This window comes from Nipponia nippon, unplaced genomic scaffold (genome assembly GCF_047370975.1).
Source record: "Nipponia nippon isolate SJK-2023a ecotype South Korea unplaced genomic scaffold, ASM4737097v1 scaffold_13, whole genome shotgun sequence".
NCBI classification, from domain to species: Eukaryota; Metazoa; Chordata; class Aves; order Pelecaniformes; family Threskiornithidae; genus Nipponia; species Nipponia nippon.
The window spans coordinates 15,175,041-15,194,878 of record NW_028262324.1 but is presented as its reverse complement, the minus strand read 5'-3'; the positions used below and the strand labels follow the sequence as shown (position 1 = coordinate 15,194,878).

The 19,838-nt window shown below is 50.1% G+C and overlaps 1 long non-coding RNA gene across 1 annotated transcript; it reads left to right on the top strand.

Moving 5' to 3' along the window:
* Positions 1-1,041: 1,041 nt before the first annotated feature.
* On the top strand, positions 1,042-12,976 carry LOC148056559 (uncharacterized). The gene is made up of 3 exons (XR_015702934.1): positions 1,042-1,203; positions 1,645-1,854; positions 12,889-12,976. It is a non-coding gene; the product is annotated as an uncharacterized LOC148056559 (long non-coding RNA).
* Positions 12,977-19,838: the final 6,862 nt, after the last annotated feature.

The window sequence follows — 19,838 nt, the reverse complement described above, 5'->3', positions numbered from 1 at the left end:
GGGCTGGTCAAGAGGACCCTGCAACAGGGGTTCATGAAGCCCTTGATGGGTCAGGAGCAAAGCTGAGGCTGTTATTATCTCTCTTGTTGGTTCACTGTCTCACACCACCACCACCTTCACCAGCTGATGCACCTCTGTCCTCAAATACCCAGGGTTTTCTAACAAGATCATTTCTAGCTGCAAAACCCACCAGCCCGACTCAATCATTCGCATGAGGGCCAAGCTGTTCTTGGATGAGAGGTCTGTTAGCAGCCCCTCCTAAGACCCCCGTCCATGCATTGCTGCTAAAGCTGCCAATGTTTATAAATATCTCTGAATCCAAGTCTGATCAATGGAGAAAGATGTTTCTCCTTTTCTGGTTTTCCACCAAAAAAAGAAACATCATCTAAGCTGCACAGCATGCTACGGGAAAGGAGCGGAGAGAAACGAGTTGGGAAGGGGACAGGCAGTGCATCTTGATGCCTTTAAGTCACTCAGATGAAGTTCATTTCTCCTTGTCTGTACAAGGCTGGACTCTTTGCATTTTCATGGTAAATTTGTTTACCGAGCCGTTGTTGAAATTCTGGAAGCAGAGAAAATGCATTTGCTCCATAACCTTTCCGGATCTGACAAGTCCTATAAAATCTATTAAAGCCTTTAATGAAATCCCCGCTCAGAGCCAGCTCCCATGAATGAATGTGGAATCGGAATTTAAATTAAAATGTTGTTTTTGTAGTCTGTGGGCTTTAGCCTTGACAGAAATTAAAGGGACAGTTCACATTTTGGGGTATGTTGCTTTCTCCCTTTAGCTTTGTACCACCACAAAATGCCTCTCCATGCAGAGGATGGGTATTTGAATCTCTCTTCCTCTCACTGAGGCTGTGGCCATTTGGGAGCACTCAGCTGCAAGCACAAAACCTGGTATACTGGATAATTTCAATTAGAAAAGAGTAAATTGCTTAATAGGCAGCACTGTCCTTTAAATAGGATGCAGAACTCTTATTAGCAAATGGAGGGATGCTGGATCCAGTCTCCCTTCTGAGGTGCATGGAGCTGGTCAGGCAAAACGTGCCCTTGCTGTAGGGGTAACCACAGTGCCAAGGGCACCATGGTCAAGGGCGTCATCAAACACTTCCCTGTTCCTCTGCCATCAGCCACTTGGGGACACGCTGTGGCTCGGCTCCCGAGTCTTGGTGCTGCGAAGACACTTCCAAGCAAGCCTCGGTAAGGAGCCTGATGTAAATCCATTGGATGTGCTTGGCTTTGCATACCCAAGGATTTAATTTCCATATGTAAATACAGGTCTGCATGTGCAGGGGGTGTGCAAGCAATTAATTATTTTTGATCTCTTCTGCACTGAGCAAAGCGAAATATCCCATGGTGAAACATGTGTGTCTGAGCCTCAAAAATAAAAGCCTGCTCAGGGCTTTGATTGCCTTCTCCTAAACTTGGACCCTGCGCCAACCTAATGCAGCATGGTTCAGGGATGGGCCAGGGTTGTGCAGATCTCTGATACCTCTTTCCCCTGGGAAAACTTGCCAGGATTTTCTGTCTTTGGCTTCCCGTGGAGTGATGCCACCAGCTGTCCCCACTGCCTCTTTGGGTGTATGTTTTCCAACCAGAAGTGACAAAGGTGACAAAGTCTGTATTTGTTTCCTTACACAGGTTTGGTTCTTTTTGGCATGTTTTGGGTTTACATATTTGCTCAAAATTGCATCAGCTCTTACCATCTCCTGCAAGGAGTCAGCTCTTCACCTGGGTGAAGGAAGCCATCCATCCTCCTTTCCTACGAGCCAAAAGCTGCCCCAGCTCTGGGTCCCCCAGCTGCAGCTGCTCATCCCTGGGCTGGGAGCCGACCAGAGGAGGCTGCATAAGGTACCTGACTTGCTCCATTTTGGGGATTTGAGCTTTCAGTTGTTCTTTTCACAACTTGCAACTCCTGCTGTTTGTGTTTCTCCCTTTGCAAGGATTATTTTTACCCATAGAGGCCCTTGGCACCTGTGCTTCAGTCCAGATTTATGCCGTGTGATGGGCTCCTCTTGCTCCGGGGTGGTGGGCTGAGTCGTCCCACCCCATGTCTGAAAACACGTTGAGGGTGCCTGGTGCCCTGTGGTCCTGACCTGGGGTTGAGGGTTATTCAGCTTCTTCTTTCTTTCCTTTTCATGAGGGCTGCTTCCAGAAATGTATCCCCAACTCTCTGAACCCACACCGTTTGATGTTAGGCTATAAGGGCTCAGCACAGGATAGCAACTGTAATGAACGAGGCATTACAAGAAGGGTTGCAGATCACAAATAACTGCATAATAAACACATGTAAACAACCATTTGGTTCATGGCTGATAAATTTCATAGTCCATTTTATCACTGTGTATGCAGAGGAGGAGGGCTCAGGATGCTGCTGGTCGGCCATGGACCAGCGCTCAGCCCTTTGCCCTGCCAGAGGTTTGGGTGTGATCTTGAACCACACGGTCCTTTGGTCTGTGCTCCAGTTCCTCCAGGCTGGGAGGACAGCTCTGCCTCCAAAGTGTGGCAGAAAAGGGCGATTTCTGACATGGGTGATACTGTAGAGAGAGGTTTCCTTCTGCAGGGTGCTCAGCACGCAAGCAATAGAGGAGGCAGCTCCTCTTTCAAGGAGGAGAAAGCAATTGCTGCTTGTATTAAAACCTCTCTGGGGTAGGAGAGCTGCAGTGGGCTGAGCACACCCACGGGCACAGGGATTTTCCCCAGCTTCATAGGAAGCCTCACTCCTGCAGCAAGGCCAAGCTTGGGAAGAGTCTCTCAAGCAGGGAGGATCTTGGAAGCCAGGCGAAGGCAAGAGGCTGTTTGCAGTGCAGAAAAGCAGGGGAACTCATTAGTGCAATGTGAAGCGAAACAGAAAATGCTTAAGTTTGTTGGCAAAATGGCAGGAGGAGGGAAGGAAATGCTCTTTCCATGTCAACGCATGATGGTGAAAAGTTTGTTTTGTTTTGGTGGCCGTCAAGCCTTTACATTTTTCTCCTCTTTCTTCTTTCTTTAACTCAGGTTATTACAAAGCAATCCATGCTGTTTCTAAAAAAAAATATCATTAAGTTTCATTTTGAAAATGTCAAAACAAAATGTTTTGGCATTTCTGAAGTGAAACATTTCATTAAAAATGCTGCATCTGAGTGTTTTGACATTTTTTAAATCCGCTCTCCTCCTCCTCCTCCTCCCATTCTCTCAACCTAAATTTGTTAATATTTTTAGTCCTTCTGAAACTTAATTTTCCAGCAAACATAGTAGTGGCTAAAAAAAAAAAAATTGCTGCCTTGTGTATTTTGAAATCTATAAGCAATGGGAAACCTGGGCGGCTGAGGTCACCACTGTCTTACAACCTCAGTTGTTATTTCCATGGTGCAAACGGAATGTGTAATCATGCAATTTTGTAGTAAGAGCTTTATTCACTTTTTATTCACTTAGAATCATAGTGGCAAGAGTTCCTCAAATGCAAAAATTGATCTGGTGGTGGGGAGCAAAGCAGGAGCAGGTTGGGAGCCGGATGATGATGCTGATGTCCCCTTGCCTTCCTCCTGCCCCCTTCCTGCACCCCTGGTTCAAATGCTGGCTGTCCCAGAGCACCCAAACGGCTGCAGGGAATCATCTTGGTGCTTCGGCCAGGAGAGCACAGGGAGGCTTGAGCGGGATGGGCAGCCCTGCCATGCAACAGGGTGGGCTGCTTGCACAGTGACGGGTGTTTCTCACCTGCCAGCACCAGCCACCATGGTGCAAACCCTCCTGGCATGCCCTGGGCACGCAATGGGATCCCCCTTCAGCCAGAGCAAACTGCTGATGCTCGGAGGCTACTCAAATATCTGCTGACTCGAATGCAATCAAAAGCTACCTTTAAAGTGATGCTTTTTGTGTAGTGGAGGGAGTAGGTGGTGGGGCATGTCGCTTGTGGCAGGGTGTGACAGTCTCCTACAAAGGCTCGAGGTGTCTGTCAAAGGCGACTGGGAAACCTCTGAAGCCAAGAGATGCTTTCAAGAGTAGAGCGAGTGAGCGCGCGTTCCGGTCTGCGCCCCGCCACTCGGAGATGAAAGGATGCGAGGCTCTGCTGAATTGCATGCTTGTGGCCACAGCCCTGGCATGCAGCAATTGCACACCCTTCCTCTGCCAAAGCCTTAACGCTGGCTAAATTAAAATGAAAAATGTAAGAAAATATGAGGTCTTTATATATGGTTTCAAATCACCTGACTCCAGGAGTTCAGGTCTTGATGAGCATGGCCAATACAGGCGCGAAATAGCACCACTTGCTTGGCTGGTGTAGCGGGATAAAGAGAGAAATGGAGTTTACGCACCACTTACCCTCTGTTGCAGCACCTCCCAGTTATCTGCTGGCAGGCAAACCAGCACTCCCACCACGAGGTCCAACCAGCGGAGAGGCTTAAACCAAGAAACACCATTTCTAGGTGGGGCTGATGGAATACAGCAGTTTTGCTGCTGAAACACAAAGGCAGGCTGGACCCTGCCTGCCCATGCATGCTGCAGCAGGCAGGAGTGCGCTGGGGCTGCCTGGGTCTTGAGCTCTGCCTTTGCCAGTCCCTCCTTAGCTTGGTGCCATTTCAAGGATCTGGATGAACCATGCAAGGCTGAGCAGGTTCAATTTGTGAGCATTCGTTTCCTGGAAAAAATACCCTGTAGCCTTACAAATGTCTATCTGGAGGTTTTCTCAGGACTTCAGGAAGACCCAGAAGCTGCCTCGGCAGTATAAAATAGTGACAATAATCCTAATCTGCTAAAGAAAGATACAGGTTTTTTTAATCCAGATCAGCCAGTTATCTTCATATAAAACAAAAACCATGCTTGTGCTTGCTGGGAAAGCTGCTGATGGTCTGGCTTGCTGGGGGACCGTGGTCCCAGCTCTGGTTTCAGCACCCCCCAGGCTGGCTGGGCAAGCAGAGAGCTGGCCACAGGCTTCCTTTCAATGCTGGCTACTGGCAACTAGGTCTAGCTAAAGGGGCAAACCTCTTTTTGGTTTGAAAAAAACCCCTTTTTTCCTTTTCCTTTTCTATAGCTGGATGTTTAATTCCCTTGTGGTGGGAGCAGATCTTAACACCAGAGAGCTCCCTGAAAACACCCTGCACCGATGCTTCAGGGGGATGTGGTCGTGCTCAAGGCTGAGTTTTCCCAGCAAGCACAAAGATTTTTGCACCGAGATAACCAGTTTGCAGTAGTGGTGTCCAGCTGAAACCCTTGTGGCAATGAGACACCGGTGGTTTTTACAGGGGCAAGCTCCGGTGTAGGGACAGATCCAGGCTGGGACAACCTGAAAGATGGGTTCGTTCAAGGGGAAAAGGGGAAAAACTGCTTCTGGTCTCCTCATCCTTTGGGTGACTGCAATTTTTGAACAAATACAGTCACTCTTCCAGCCTCTTTGGTGACTAGTTGCCTTCTCAGGGCTGCAATGCCGTTGTCCTGTATCACTCTGCCCCAGATCTCCCCAGCAAAGCCAGCCCATGGCTGCACCCATCCAGAGCCCGCGCATCTCCTTGGGGCCCTCCACTTCTCCTCTTTTCTAAACAGACATTAAGAAAAAAGGGCGGAAGGGAGGTGGTGGTTCAGGAACATAAAGTCCCACAAAGAAAATTATCTTCCTTTCACTTGAGTTTTTTTGAAAGCTGCTGGGTTGCAAAGGCAGTTCTGTTGATTGCAGTTTCAGTCTCTGATTATGCAGTAATGGAAGCATCAGAAATCATCAAGCTTGCTTCCTCAATTTGAGTTTGCCCTTCATCCCGTGGTTTCAGGCTAAGGAGAAAATGGTCATTTGGAAGAGGAAGGGGGAAAAAAACACAATATTGTTTATCTCCCTTAAAGTCACAGCTCTTTATTTGCCATTCTCATTTTACAGCTTGGCCATTTGAAAGATCAATTAGCGACTGCCTCATATATGAGCAATAAAACCTTTCATGGGGAAACTTTTCCCCAGACTGAAAAGTACTTTTCTGTCCTTACAGAAAGAGGAAAGGCCAGGTGGTTCCTCAAACGAGGAATTCCCAGGTAAGAAGATGACACAGGCTGTGAAGAGGTTTTCAGATGGGCTGTCAGACCCCGCTCAGCGGGCGCTGTGCTCGGGGTTGGCATCAGTGAGCAAGAAATGAGAGGCTTTTTGGGAAAAGCCGGCCGGGTCTAGGGCTGGGGATGTACCGAACTGGCTCCTGATTAGAAGACGCCAACAGGAGGAAAGCACCTCTTGCAATGGGAGGGTTTGGTGATCGAGATGAACTTGCCCATCCTCTCCCTTTCACTGTGCTCATCCTCTAATAGTTGGGATCACTTGGGAGGGGACTAAGCAGTTAGACAACTGCTTTATGTTTATTCTCTCTGGGGCAGAATTATGGTCTCTATTTTAAAGTTTTATAATACATGTGCACATCTATATACCCACAAGGATTTACAGACGTTTGTGTAGATAACGCTGATCAAAAATTCACAAAGCAGGGGCAAAATAACTGCAAAACCTAATTTTAGGGCATCGCAGCTAAGCAAAGCCTGGGATTTTGAGGTATGGGAGCTGCAAAGGGTGACCCTGCTGCCTTGGCCCCTCATTCCTGGGGGAGAGGCAAAGCTTTGCCCGTCTGGGCCATGCCTGGGCTGTGGCTCCTGCTCTCCCGTGTGCCCTGGGCGGCCGATGAGGCTGCACCTCTCCCAAGGGCTGAGCACTTTTCTTTTCTCTCTCTCTTTTTTCCTTTTTTTTTTTTTTTTTTTTTTTTTAAAACTCCAATCTGTTTGCACTTCTCCCCCCTCCCCATCACCATCCCTTAGGCCTTCTGGGGAAAGAAAGAAACAGCCTCTCTGTTTTTAATCAACCTAATTAGTGTATCTTTAATACAATTAGAGGGAAATTTTACTGCTCCCCCCCCTCCCCGTGTATCAATTAAAGCCCCACAGTTGCAGGGTAAATTTCTAATCCATTTAGGACAGTCTCCCCCGGCCTTGCATCCCCCTCCTCCTCCCGCCTGGCAGAGTGTTGCTTCCTCCTCCGTTTTCTTTAGGAGTCTGTTCAAACAGCACATTGTAAGGAGTAAATAAATTACTCTCTGCCCCCTTGCCCTCTCCTCCGCGGCAGCCGGCCCCGTTCCAGGCAGCTGCCCTGATTGTACGGGCAGGGGCGGGGGGGAAAGGGGCTCGCACAAAGCCGGGGCTGCAGAGCTGCACGCTCCGGGTCAGGGGGGGTCGCGCTGTTCATCCCTCCTTTCTTCTATTCTTCATCCCCTCTTCTGCATCTTGCTGTTTGTTTTTTTTTTTATTTTTTTCAGGGCTGGGGGTGTTTTGGCGGGTTGGGGGTTAGTGATTATTTTTGCGGCAAGTAGGGGTTTGTTCTTGGAGACCCCCCCGGGTGGGTTTTTCTCCCCTCGGGGATCTGAGTGGGGTGGTGGTGGGTTACAGCCCTGCTGCTGCGGTCGAGGCTCCTGCCCCCGGGATGCTGCGTGGGGCCGCTGTGCCCGGCTGCCTCCCCTTCACACCACAAGTCCCATGCAGAAAAAGCGTTGGGCTTGCCTAAACCCAAAGGGAAGAGCCCTGCCCTGTGCCAGAATCCTACAGACCATCCAGGCTCAGCACCAGTGGGTCCAATCCTGCCCTACGCACCGTAATAGCAGCTTGGGGAGTGCGAAGTACCAGCTGATGGAGCAGCACCTAAATAGCAAGAGCGTTTTCTTGGGGTTTTGGTTTTTTTTTCTTGTAGTAAAGACAGACGGCTGCTGGGTCTCCAAAACCTGATTGAATGCCACAAAACGAATGCCCAGCCCAGAGAACTGCTTAATTAGTGCATGTTCGTTTGCAAACTCCTGAGAGGGGCTGAGGGCTCTGGGCCGGGATACCCAGAGTGGGGCACCCTGGGGAGATGGAAGCCAGGAGGGAGGTGGGAAGGCGGAGGCAGGACCTGACCTTCTCCCCCTCTTTTTGCACATGGGTGTAAGAGCTGGCTCGCAGAGGTGAAGAGTGAAGTGGTGGGTGCTGTGGGGCCAGGTGCTGACCCTGCACAGTGCCTGGCCAGTGTCCCAGCACGGGGCCATGCCCCGGGAACCCCACTGCAGCCGGCAACTGAGCTGTGCTCCAAAAAGTCCTGCCAGTGGCTCGTTATCATCAGTGCAAACACAATTAGTAGCTTTGCTGCTGCCTTTTCGAGGTAGACGGGTGAGACTTCCCCTCTCTGCATTTCTCCCTGGCTGGCCCACGACTACAAGGTCCTGCCTTTATGGATCACCGAGTCCTCGTGCTTTCGTAATGAACCTGTGTTTAATGCTTGACTTCTCCGTGTCATGTTTAATTACAGCAGCTGTAACTTCCTCGTTGGTTGGCTTGAAATAATATCTAAGTGCTTCTGAGCTTTAGAGCCTTGTTATTCTTCTATAATTAGAGTTTTAAGGCTGGTGTGAGCCATCTCTATAAAATAGGCAGCCATTTGCCATGCATGCTTATTGCAAGGCTTCAGGTTTCCCAAAGATGGGAAAGAGATGCTGTTGTTGAAAATGTGGCAGGGTTAGGTGTAAGGAAAGGTGGGCCCAGGGTTCAAGAGGTGGCAGCCACGCTCTGCAGATTGATGGCAGTGGAGCATCTTGCTGAGCATTTCAAAACTCAAATATCACCAAGGAATAGACACAAAAAAGTTTGTCAGGGTGTATCTGACACGGGAGTGTAGGCTTTAGTTTGCTTAAGGTTGAGTTTGCCTCCTTTCATCTCTGAATACACAGCTTTTCCCCTGAGAAGGGCTGGGGTTGGGAGGATTTGGGGTTCTCACTGCCTCGTCGTGTCCCCTCTGCTTCGGTCTGTGGCTGGTGACCCTCCTGGGAACAGGAGATAAGAGCAAGATGGGGTCGGGGATGAGCATCGGCCAGTGCGAATGATCTGAGAAACCTGAGGTGACACTGTGCCTCCCTGGGAGACGATGGGTGAGACAGCAGCCAACTCGCAAAACAAGTGGCCTTTTAGGACCTGCCAACTTGGGAGAGAAGGGGGCTTTGAGAGGGTAGAGATCGCCCCATTTATACCACATCTGCACTCCCGGCGGAGGGGCCACGAATGTTCCCTCTTCTCAATCTCCCTCTCTATATTCATTGCCTTGTAAAGAAGGAGTTTTATTCTGGTGAAAGTGAAGGGATTGATGTCTTTTTCTTAACTTATGTTCGGGTACCTGTGTTGTCTGGGCAGCTGCGGTAGGAGCTCGAGCATGCAGACCCGCAGCCCAGATGGAGGGGTTTGTGCCGGCCATGGTCGGGGATTGAGCTGCAGTGACCCCCCAGCTCTGTCCTTGCTCTGTCTGGGGGGACACGGGGACTCCTCAGCTCAGGGACAGCTCCTGCCAATGTGGATATGGTGGGTTCCCAGGCAATGGCATGGCAGAGCCAGTGGCACCACCAGAAGCAAGGTGAGAAGAAGAGCAATAACGTTTCTAGTTTTTATTAAACTCATGCACTTCTTGAATTCCCTGCAGCAGGAGGGTCTCATTGCCCTGAACTAGGCAGAAAAAGCCACAGCCTGTGATGGACATTGAGCCACCGCCGGGGTATGGTCTCAGCTATGGGTAGATGTGAGATTTGAGCCCCAGGGCAACCCAGATCCCATGGCATGGGACAAAAACCTGGGACAAGACTGAGCTGGAGACATCAGGGTAGCATTGGGCTCACAGGGGCTGGGGCAGCTGGAGACAGGATGCCCCACGGGCCAAAATGCTGTGCATCTCCTCAATGTGGCTTAGGGCCATCCCCTCATCCCTTGGAAAGCAGTTGCTTAGAAGAAAAGGGCAGCCTGCTGATCCACCCCTAAACTGGGATTAGTCAAAACAGGCAAGGCCAAAGCGCCCTGATACATCAATTTACACTGTAAACTCTTCCCTGAAGCATCTGCCATGGGCTACATTTGGAGGCAAGATCCCAAATCCAACAGAGCTCAGCCTGAGCCCATGGCGTGGGACCCGGCACTTGCAGCCGTGGAGAAGCTCATCTCCTCCCAAGATCCCCACCGTACTACTTGTGCTGAGCATTAAGAGGGCTTTTTCCAGTGAGAAGGGGATGGCGTGGAGTGACAGTCTCTGAATTGCAATTTGAAACGTTTACAGCTCAGTCAATCCTAATTCATTATTAGCTGTAATTGTTTCAAAGAAAGTGTCCACTGTTATGTAAAATGCAGTCCCAGATGCTCCTAATGGTTCGGGCTCTCTGATTGCTGTAATTTGCAAAGCTTTCGCCTCCCCCCCCCCCCCCCGCCCCGGCCCCGCGCCCTCCCTCTGTAGTTATGATGTGCCTTTTATGAGCCAGCGAGGAAGAAAGAGAGGAAAGCACGCCATTAGAGGAAAATAATAATGTTGTACCTGAAAGGCCATTAGTGAGTCTCATATGAAAGTATGCATCTGGTCTGCGCCCAGCCTGGCCTGGATGCTCCCCAGCACCCGGCCACCGCGCGGGGCATGTGGAGCCTGGGGACGGGGACACGCGGGGCCCGGGGATGGCCCTGCTTGCAGGGAGAAGGGCTACAACTTGGGTGTGCACCCCAAAGTGATGCCGCGCTAATCCAGGCATCAGGATATGTAAATAACCAGCGCGCTTCACAATTAATTTTCACAATTAGATGTGGGCTCTGCGCGGTTGAGAAATCAGCTGGCGTGGAGCAGCTTTTGGCTGGCAAATAGAATGGGGGGAGATTTTGCTGGTGAGGGGGGTGTTTGTCTCTTTTTTGACATGAAGGAAACATCCATTTCCCACTTACATCTTCTGATGGTGCTTTGTATAAAGGCAGAACTGCAGGGATGCCTCTCGCTGGGGTACCTAAGCTATGTACTACGGGGCATTTCAAAGCTCTTATTGCTTGCTGTCTTTCACCTCCGCCTCTGTTTTCAGCACAGGTGTCTGTTTTTAGCCTGTCTGTGTTGATCCTGTCACCAGGAGCTTCTTAAGTCCGTAATATCAACCTAATTTAAGGAAAGCTTTACTTGAGGAGACAGGTTTCAGCCCCTGCTGTGTGCAGAGGAAAGAGCTGAAAGTTGGTTTGGTGTTTCCATCACACCTCGCCCAAGGCTGAGCTCCCATGGGATGAGGCATGGTCCTTGGGCTGAGTTCCTTGGTGTGGTTTGCTTGGAGAAACTGTGCTAGACTTATGATTGGAATCAGAGAGGTACTTTTAGTGCTTTTGAGGGGGGGTATTTTAGGAAAAAAAAAAAAATAAAAAAAAATACCCAAAGTCATTGTGAAAGAAGCTAGAGGACATGAAAGCTGAGATGAAGTACAGTGTCCCCCGTGTCCGGCAGATGCTGCGTCCATAAATTATCTGGGAGTGAAATACTCAATGAATCGTGCTGGGGTTTCCCCGTTTCCGAGGCCAAGCTGGGGGGAGCAGCAAGACAGAGGAGCAAAGGCTGGGAGGAGCGAGCTGGGGCGGTGGGGAGGGAGGGTAGTGGGAAGGGAGGGCTGCCCTTTCACCTCCGCTCTCCTGCTTCTCCTCCAAAGCTATCTGCCATGCGACCCAGCCTCGCCGCTTCCCACCAGACAGCCCTGCCCTGGCCCCCTCCCCGGGACCCGCTCCCCCGAGACAGGCTTTGTCTGGGGAAGATTGAGAGGGCTGATGGAGCGGGGTGGCTGCCTTACCCTTCACCTCCGAGGAGGGTGGTCCTCCGGGGTCATTGCCGGGGGCATGCAGGGCAGTGCGTGATGGTATTGTCTGCTCAGGAGCCCTGGGATGGGCTTTTAACGGGTGAGAAAGGCCCATAGCACCCGTCCCCATCCCTTGCATTTCACAGCACCCATCCCAACACCCTGCATGTTGCAGCCCCCAGCCGATCCCCTTGCATTTCTTCCCCATCCCAGTGCTGGAGATCTCCCGGTGTTGGGAATAGAGGGGATAACTCTTATTCATGGGAAGGATTTAATATAGGTTAATTCAGGAGCCCTGGGTTGTGGGTCCAGCTCTGGCAATTAGCAACATGCATGGAAGTGTCAGTTAGGCTCTTGAGCCATTGTTCACTCGTTAACACGAGGTCTCTAATTACCCTGACCTGATGCTGTGGGGGTGCTGAGGTTGGCTAATCAAACATGTACATCCTTCAAAACAAAGTTAGGCCTTAATATTGAGTGAAAATGTCTTTTCTGCAGCCAAGCCTACGTTGTTTGGGGATTTACGGAGGGTCAGGGAGGAGGGAGCGAGCGGCCGCGCTGTCCAGGAGTCTCGCATGCTGCCGGAGCAGCTGGCGGGGCTGAGATTGTTTTATTGCCTCCCGTGTCTGCGGCTGTGCGGGGCTGGCGGCCCTGGCTCCTGCGGGATGTGTTAATGCAGGTCACAGCGTGGCCAGCCTCACCGGCCCTGGCAGGAGCGGGGACGGATGCGGTGACAGCAGACAGACAGCTCACCTCACCAGTGTCGGGCTGGGCTGCCCGGGGAGATGGGGGTGATGTGGTTGGAGAGCTTTGCTTTGCAATCCACCAAAATGATGGTTTTTGGGGCTGAGGTGAAACACTCTGAACTCCCCAAATCAGAGCTAGAAAACAGATACCACAATCACGAGCACAATGATCACGTAGGAACCAAAGCAGCTTTTCTCGTTCGATTTCCCCCCCTCCATCTCAATTAACTCTCTTTATTATTTCATCACGGAAATTGTTTGTGCCTTTAACAAACGGGAGGAACATTTGCAAATGCCTTTTTGTCTGAAGGCAAAGCTGCTTGGCGTTACTGAACTTCAAGGGATCGTTCCCTGTTTCCGCTCCTCTCCCTTTCTCTGCTGAGGCAGAACGTAGCATAACTTAAAAGTCAGTGATTCAGACTGCAATTATAACCTAAAAGCACAAATAAAAGATAAGCTGGCATCCTACTGTTCCCCATTTGCATCTGTGTCACATGGGATGAAGGGAAAAATAAAATCTGCTTTTATAAATTGTTAAGCCAGAGAATCTCGTCCAGCAGAAAGAAGAAAATAAACGGATCTCCTGAGGCACCGGCTGTTTGAGTTGCAAATGACAACTCAGTTGGAAGATGGTACCATGAGAGGCACGAGGAGTTTGCACACAGGTTGGCCACCCCGCGCGCGCACGGAGCCGTACCATCAGCCTGATACTGGTAAAAAGCCGCCTTGTGCTGGTTTTTGCATGTCCTGTGAGCACCAGACACCCCAATTTGGGGGGGGGGGGGGGTTCCCATTGCTCCCCCAATACCTGCCATGATTTCCAATGGTGAGGAGGGGCTCGGCGGGGCTATGGGGCTGCCGTGGTTTGTCCATCCCCCATCAGACAACCATCCTATGTGGCTCCTCAGGGCCATCTCTTTTGCGGAGCAATGGCTCATTTTAGCATCAGCAGAGATTTCTAGTGCTTATGTCTTGGTAGATTGAAAAATCACCTCCCAGGGCGTTTCAGGTTTCTCTGTTTGCAGAAATGGTTGGTAACTCACTGGGGCCCCGTAAACCCTCCTTGCTGAAAATACACAGGTTTTTGAGACAATGGACTTTGTTTTTCAGAATGTGATGGGTTTCTAATAGAAAAAAAAATCCAAGAAGGAGGCAGAAGGAGGGTGGTTTTGCCTCAGACACTGAAGAAAACCAAAGCTATCGTATTTGGGAGCGGGGGGGGCTGTGCTTTGTGTCTCTTGGGCTGGAGGGGAACCAAAGCGCTGCAACCAAATCTCAGCTGCAAGAATTTGTCTTCCAGGCTGGGAGCAGATCGTTTCCCAGCCAGGCGCTGACACGAGGAGCCACATCAATACAGAAAATGTTCTAGGCTGGTCTCTCAAACTTGGCTGTCCTTTGGTACCTCCTGCTTCCCCAGAGGCCTACCCTGCTGCTTTATAAAAGCAGGTTTTATTTTTCCCTGCCCCTACCCAAGACCCTTCAGCACTGCATAACTCATGGCAGAGTGTGGCTGTGGGACAGGCAGCACTTGGGGTCTTTCCCTAAAATTGTGCAATGCTTTACTTGGTGTTTCCATGTGCCCAAGCCCCGTGGTGCAGTCGGCCGGAGGGGCTCCTGCCAGCCTGCCCGGCCCCGGGAAGCGGAGCAGCTGTGCCGGGGATGCTCTGAACAAAGTGCCTCTCCCGGTGCCGGCAGCCTGCGATTTGCATACAGATGCGTAGGAAATCCTGGCAGTCCTGGCGTCCGAGGGGGAAGGGGACCACCGGTGCGGGCAAAGAGGTGAGGCTGGCCAACGTGCAGCCTCCGAAATCTCCACCTTGTTGTGCCAGGCTGGGGGGGCCATCAGCGAGGCTGTCCCCACGGCCACCCTGGTGTGCGTGGGATCAGGAGCAGCCTCCAGCCCAGTGAGCCAGGGGGATGCAGGATGTTCCCTGCGATGCAGCACCATCCTGCCCTGTCTGTCTGTCCATCCTTTCTCCTTTTCCTGCCCCTTCTCTTGTACCTCATCATCCCTTCTTCATCGGCCTGTTCTTGTGCTTTCCCCCTCCTGCTGTCTTTTGTTGAAGATCCAGGGTAATACTTCAAAATTATGTTTAGCTCCTGCTCATTTGCTGTCTAACAGGTCTGGGTGCTCCACACTGTCTCACCCAGAGCACAGCCTCTCCTGACTGTGCAAATGGTGTAAAACCCATCCCTACCACCCTTGCACCTCGAGTCCCCGTCCCATGCCAAGGGTGGGCATTCACCAAAAGCAGTGGATTTTGCAGGCTAAGGAGGGTTGAACAAACCATCCATCAGCAAGCGGGGAAAAACTACAACCTGTGATCCCCTCACCCCCATGCAGCAGAGGAACTCCAACTGGAGACTGCCGCAGCCCATAAACAGTCTGTTTGCTTTATTTTAAAGAAAAGTTATCCATCAAATCTGTTTGAATAGCAAATAAATGCAGGGAAGCTGTGAGCGGCCGTGGAGGGTCCTTGGGCAGAAGGAGAGGATGGATTTGTCAAACCCACTGTTTGTACAGCTGGATCACTGAGCATTTTGCAGCATTGAGAAAGGTGAGGTTGCATACGAATGAAACACTGAATTCATCGCCCACTTCTTGCGTGCCCTTCCCTGGATGCCGATGGCTCTGTGTTGCCTTTGCTGTTGAACTCCAAACCCCACTTGACATGAGGCTGGTGATGGAGGGACTAGCAATGGAGGGACGCATGGCAATGTGGGGCAGCATGCATTGACTTTCCAAGTTTTGCAAAGGGCTGGGAGAGGTAAAACACGGGAGCCACAAACATTGTGTCTCAATGAGGAGCTCAGCAACCCCCTTTCCTACCAACATGCAATTAAAGAGAACAAAAACCCAACACCGTGGAGGCGTTGGAAATGAGACGGCTTCCTCGTCGTCCTTGTAGCTCCCGTTATCAAATATTGTCCATGGCATCCCAAATGCATGACCTCAGCAAACGGCAAATTGAGTCTGTTTATCACGTGGCTCCTTAAGAGGTGCTTGCCTGGTGAATGGCCTTGGCATACATTAAGTGAATAAACCACCCCATTGTTCGGCTCCTTCAGCCGCTCTGCTCAGTTGACCCATTCAATAACTGTTTGTTTGCACAGATTTCCCTGTACAAGTGCAACAAGCTGAACCCTGGATCTGAGCAGATGTGTTTGGAGTAGGCTCTCTCTCTTCGCTTCCTTCCCATCAAGGTGTATTGTTGCGTCTTTTGAGAGCTCAAGCTCTCACCAGCGTGACTCATTCAGGCAAAATTTCTGTGCTGTTTTCAGGGACCCTCAAGGGTTTCCAGGCATGATTTACCTCTTCTGTGGCCATATTTCAAGCCTCAAACTAACCCAAAACTTCCTCCTAAGAGGTCTCTTTGTGTTTTATCATAGCATAGCCATGCATTAGAAAACAGGGAATGCAATGGGGCATGGGAAAGGTGTGCAATCGCTGTTTGAAGCCAGAATTGAATCAGATGTGTCAGCACCTCCTCTCCGAGGCTGCTTGGCTCTGGAGAAGGTGCCCTGAAGCCCTCTGGGACTGTGTCTATCGTGGACACCTTTTGCCTTGACCAGCACTGCGCATCCCAGCCCTTCCCTGCAGCCTGGAGCTCTGCCAGAGGAGTTAGAGATAGAAAAGCCCCAACCTGTAGTCCTGGGAAGCTGGGAGACCAAACTGTCCCTGAGGCTTGAACTTCTAATTGGCAAAAAGAGAAATGATGTTAAACCCTTGTGCAAGGGCAGATCCCTGCAAGAGCCTTTGTTTCAGGAACCCTGTTTTTCAGACACAGGATCCGAAGGATTTTCACAAAGATAACACTTCTTTTGAAAACCATAGATAGTTTGGCCCCTAAATTGTCTGATAGACAGATCCCACTGCTTCTAGCTCATGTCTTCTACCTAGAAGTAGCAAAGTGCTCGTTAAATGTCATGAGTTCAGGCTGATCAGGCACAATCTTTCCTTGATGCAGAGACCGAATGGCTCAAAGACTTATGGAAAAATAGTCTCCAGCAGTAAAAGTGAAGAGATGTCCCCAAATATTGAAGAACGTGGGTAACTTTAGGTATGGAGTAAGGGCACATCCCTCAAAACAAAGAAACGGTAGCAAGCTCTGGAGTGTGTGATGCTGCTGCCTGAAATCAAAGTCAGCTCGAGGTTAGCTAAAAATACAGCAGGCACGTTCTGCGGGACTGTGGATGCCAAGACCCAACAAGCTATTAAAAGTTCTGGAGATTTAAAATCCTTTTTTCCATTGATGTATCACATGAATCCCAAATACCCTCAAACGAGCCATTTGTGCGTCTCCCTCCAGACGGAGCTGACAGGGGGATAAACCAAACGCATGCAAATATTATTTCAGGGCAGGCTGAGATTGGATGGGGTGAAAGAGAAAAGTTAAACATAGAAGCATATTTATTTCTGCATAATTTTGTCAGCTTTCTGCTGGCAGTGAGAGACTAAACTTCGGAGGAGCCTGACCTCCGGATTATCCGAGGGAAGACGTGCTCACTGTTTCAGAGTCACCATCTGTGAGGGAGATTTCGGGGAGCGAAGACGCGTGGCAGGGAGATGGCTGCATCAGCCCAGCCCAGAGAGGGACCACCGGGACCCTCAATTCCTGAGCATCCTCCCAGCCTTGCCTGTGCATTTATCACCGCAACGAGTTTCTGCTTGACAGGGGGGCTCTTCAGCTTTTCTATTTCTTCCCCACCAACCCTCCAGCCCAGCTCCGAGGGACTTTCCCCCCCTCCTGCAATCAGCCCCGGCGGGTCCATTTGCTTTTGTCTCCCATTAATTGCTTGCTACTTTTCACTGCCTGCTCCTCCCCCTTTTAAAGATAAATTTTAAAGCCCGAGCAGGGTGGAGAATGGCTGAGCCCGCTGTTATTTTTGACATTCGCCCCAGTGACAGCTGGACCTTGCAAGGCTGGGGCCGTTCGCACACAAAGCCTATTAGCTGTGCCCACTCACTTAATGAGGCCTGAAGTCTGGAAGGAAAATTTCCTCCCTGAAGTGTGGCAGAACCCTTTGTCATTGTAAACAGGCGCTGCTTGCCGAGCCCTGCCTTGCCTTTCTCCTTCCTGCCACCGTGGCTTTTCTATTTACTCAGGAAACAAAAGCGAAGCCGTGTCAGCGTGCAGGGAAGAAAATGCACCCAGCTCCTCGGGTTCGCACGCATGCACGGACACGCGTGCCCACCTCCACCACCCACCTACCTTGGCCAGGGCTCCCCGGTGTCACGGACACCAAGGGGACACCCAGGCACGGTCTGTGGGACGGGGAGGGAGGGATGCACCTGGGATTTGCAGATCCATAGGAACTGCTCCCTATAGGAACCAGCAGTACAGGTCAGAACAGCAGTGGGAAGAAGAGTGGGATGCTTCCTCCAAAATCCTTTACCAAACTGTAGTGATTTGGGGCTCCAGAAATTCCTGCATTAGCCACAAAGTCACTTTTGAGGGATATTTTCTTCCGTGACTTTCTCTAGTTGTCTTCTGAATTTGCATCATTTTTTTCTCGTGCAAGGAGCTTCCTTCCCAGCTCTACAAATAATTCACAAAGGAATATTTCCTTCTGCCTCTTTTGAACTTGCAGCCTGCCCAGGTTTGTTGCATTGTAAGCCCCAACATGTCCCATTTTATGCCCATTTACAGTGCAAGTCTCTAGCCAACAGAATAAAACCATTAGTGCCTATAAAGCATTTTAGAAATGGAAACACTCTTGGTGTAACTGGTAGCACGTGTTTATTGAGACTATTAGTAATATGCAAGCAAAGAGCAAGGAAAGTGGACAAAAAACCCCAACTGCTTTCCCTGAGCAAGGCCACCTCACAGATGGTCCTTCCTTGGGCTGAGGGTGACCGGTGACTTGACATAGACCTTGTCACCAAGGGCAAGCAAAGTCACTAGGATGAAAGCTTTGGAATATAGGTCTTGATTTAAGATGATATCTCCAGGTCTCATGATTTGCAATATAACCTTCAATGCCAGCCAGGTGTAAATAAGAGCTAGAATATCTGCCTGGTGTTCATCTAGGCTGGGAAAGAGCTGAGAGGTGCAGGCTGTCCCTTCTTTGTAGTGTTGCTACCGAAGCCTAAAGAGCATTTAAATATCCTGCTTGGATTGCGGGCGAGGGCAGGCTGAGGCTGCTGCAAACACCACAGCCTGCGCCGTGGCGATTTGCTTTTGTGGTTCGAGTGGGCAGAGGATGGCTTGGGAGCCGGACCTCGGAGGACGACCTTGTGCCATTGCTTTCCTGGGCTGCCCCTGGCTAAAACTTCCAAGAGGCTTCAGAACAGCAGCTCCCAGCCCGCAGTGTCTCTGTATCTGCCGGCACCCCTTCCCCCGCTTCTTTTTTGTTCCTTCTTCTCCAGGGATTTGCTTGCTAGTTTTTAAATATTTGCATATTTCAGTGCTTTCTTTCTGTTGGTAACCAATGCTGTTTGGTAAAAGCTGAGACATTCTCTAAATGTAAGTCAGGCAAAAAATTACCTTTTTTGTGTGCTTTGTAATTATCACAGCAAAATGATTCCTTTCTTCCTTCCGCAGTCCGTAATTTATTTTTTAACAGAAAAACTAAAACGTTACTTCAAGAACGCCGGGTTAATGCTGTTCTTGTTTTCCCTGTGAAGTTAAGCTGGCTTCGTGACTGAAGTGTTTGTCTTCAATTTATAAAATTGCTTGTGGGTATGTCCCACTTTGGGAAGACATAAGAGGCATTCACAACCGAGAAAATCTCAGGTTCCAAATTGGTTGTTTAGTAACAAAGGGAGGGAAAAGACCAATCTTTATCCTGTGTTTTAAACTTGCCTTTGCCAGTGTTTCTAAAATGGCTTTTCCCTGTTTGCTTCATAAATCCTAAGGCATAAAACTGACTGTGTCAGGAAATACACAGTGATCTTTGATCACCAGTCTCAGCATCTCCTGCTTGCTCCTCCGGTTCCCTGCGCTGACACCAGCCCACGAGCATAGGACTCCTGCACCCACCTCTCCTGAGCAATGCTTTGTCAGGGGACGATGGAGAGAAAAGAGGAATAATAATGTTGATGGGAAGTCAGCAAGTCTTTCCCTTCCACAAGCCCTGATTGCCCTTTTGGCCCATTTGAAGCTGAGCCTGTTCTCGGGATCAGGGAAAGAGGTTTTCTGCTCTCGCTCGGCTTTGTGTGAAGTGCTTGGACTGCAGCAGCTCTGGCGGAGCTCCTTACTGACCATCCCAACTCCTGCTAGCTTGGGCCAAGACCACCTCTTTGCAGCAGCTTAGTCTATCTGATGGGTAGCCAGGTCTTGAGAGACAATGATGATTTGGCAATCCAAGTCTCCCAGTTTAATGAGTGTTCAGTTTAGGGAGATGTGTGTAAATGCTGATTGCAGGGTAAGAATGTGAAGGCCTGGGCTGTAAGAGCAATGCTAAAGCACAGCTTCACCGACTGCTTGAGTAAGCTTTCCAGATACTCTGTTTGACAGCTCCTCCATGTCCAGCACATGTGGAAGCCTCTCAGTCACATTTCTCCATA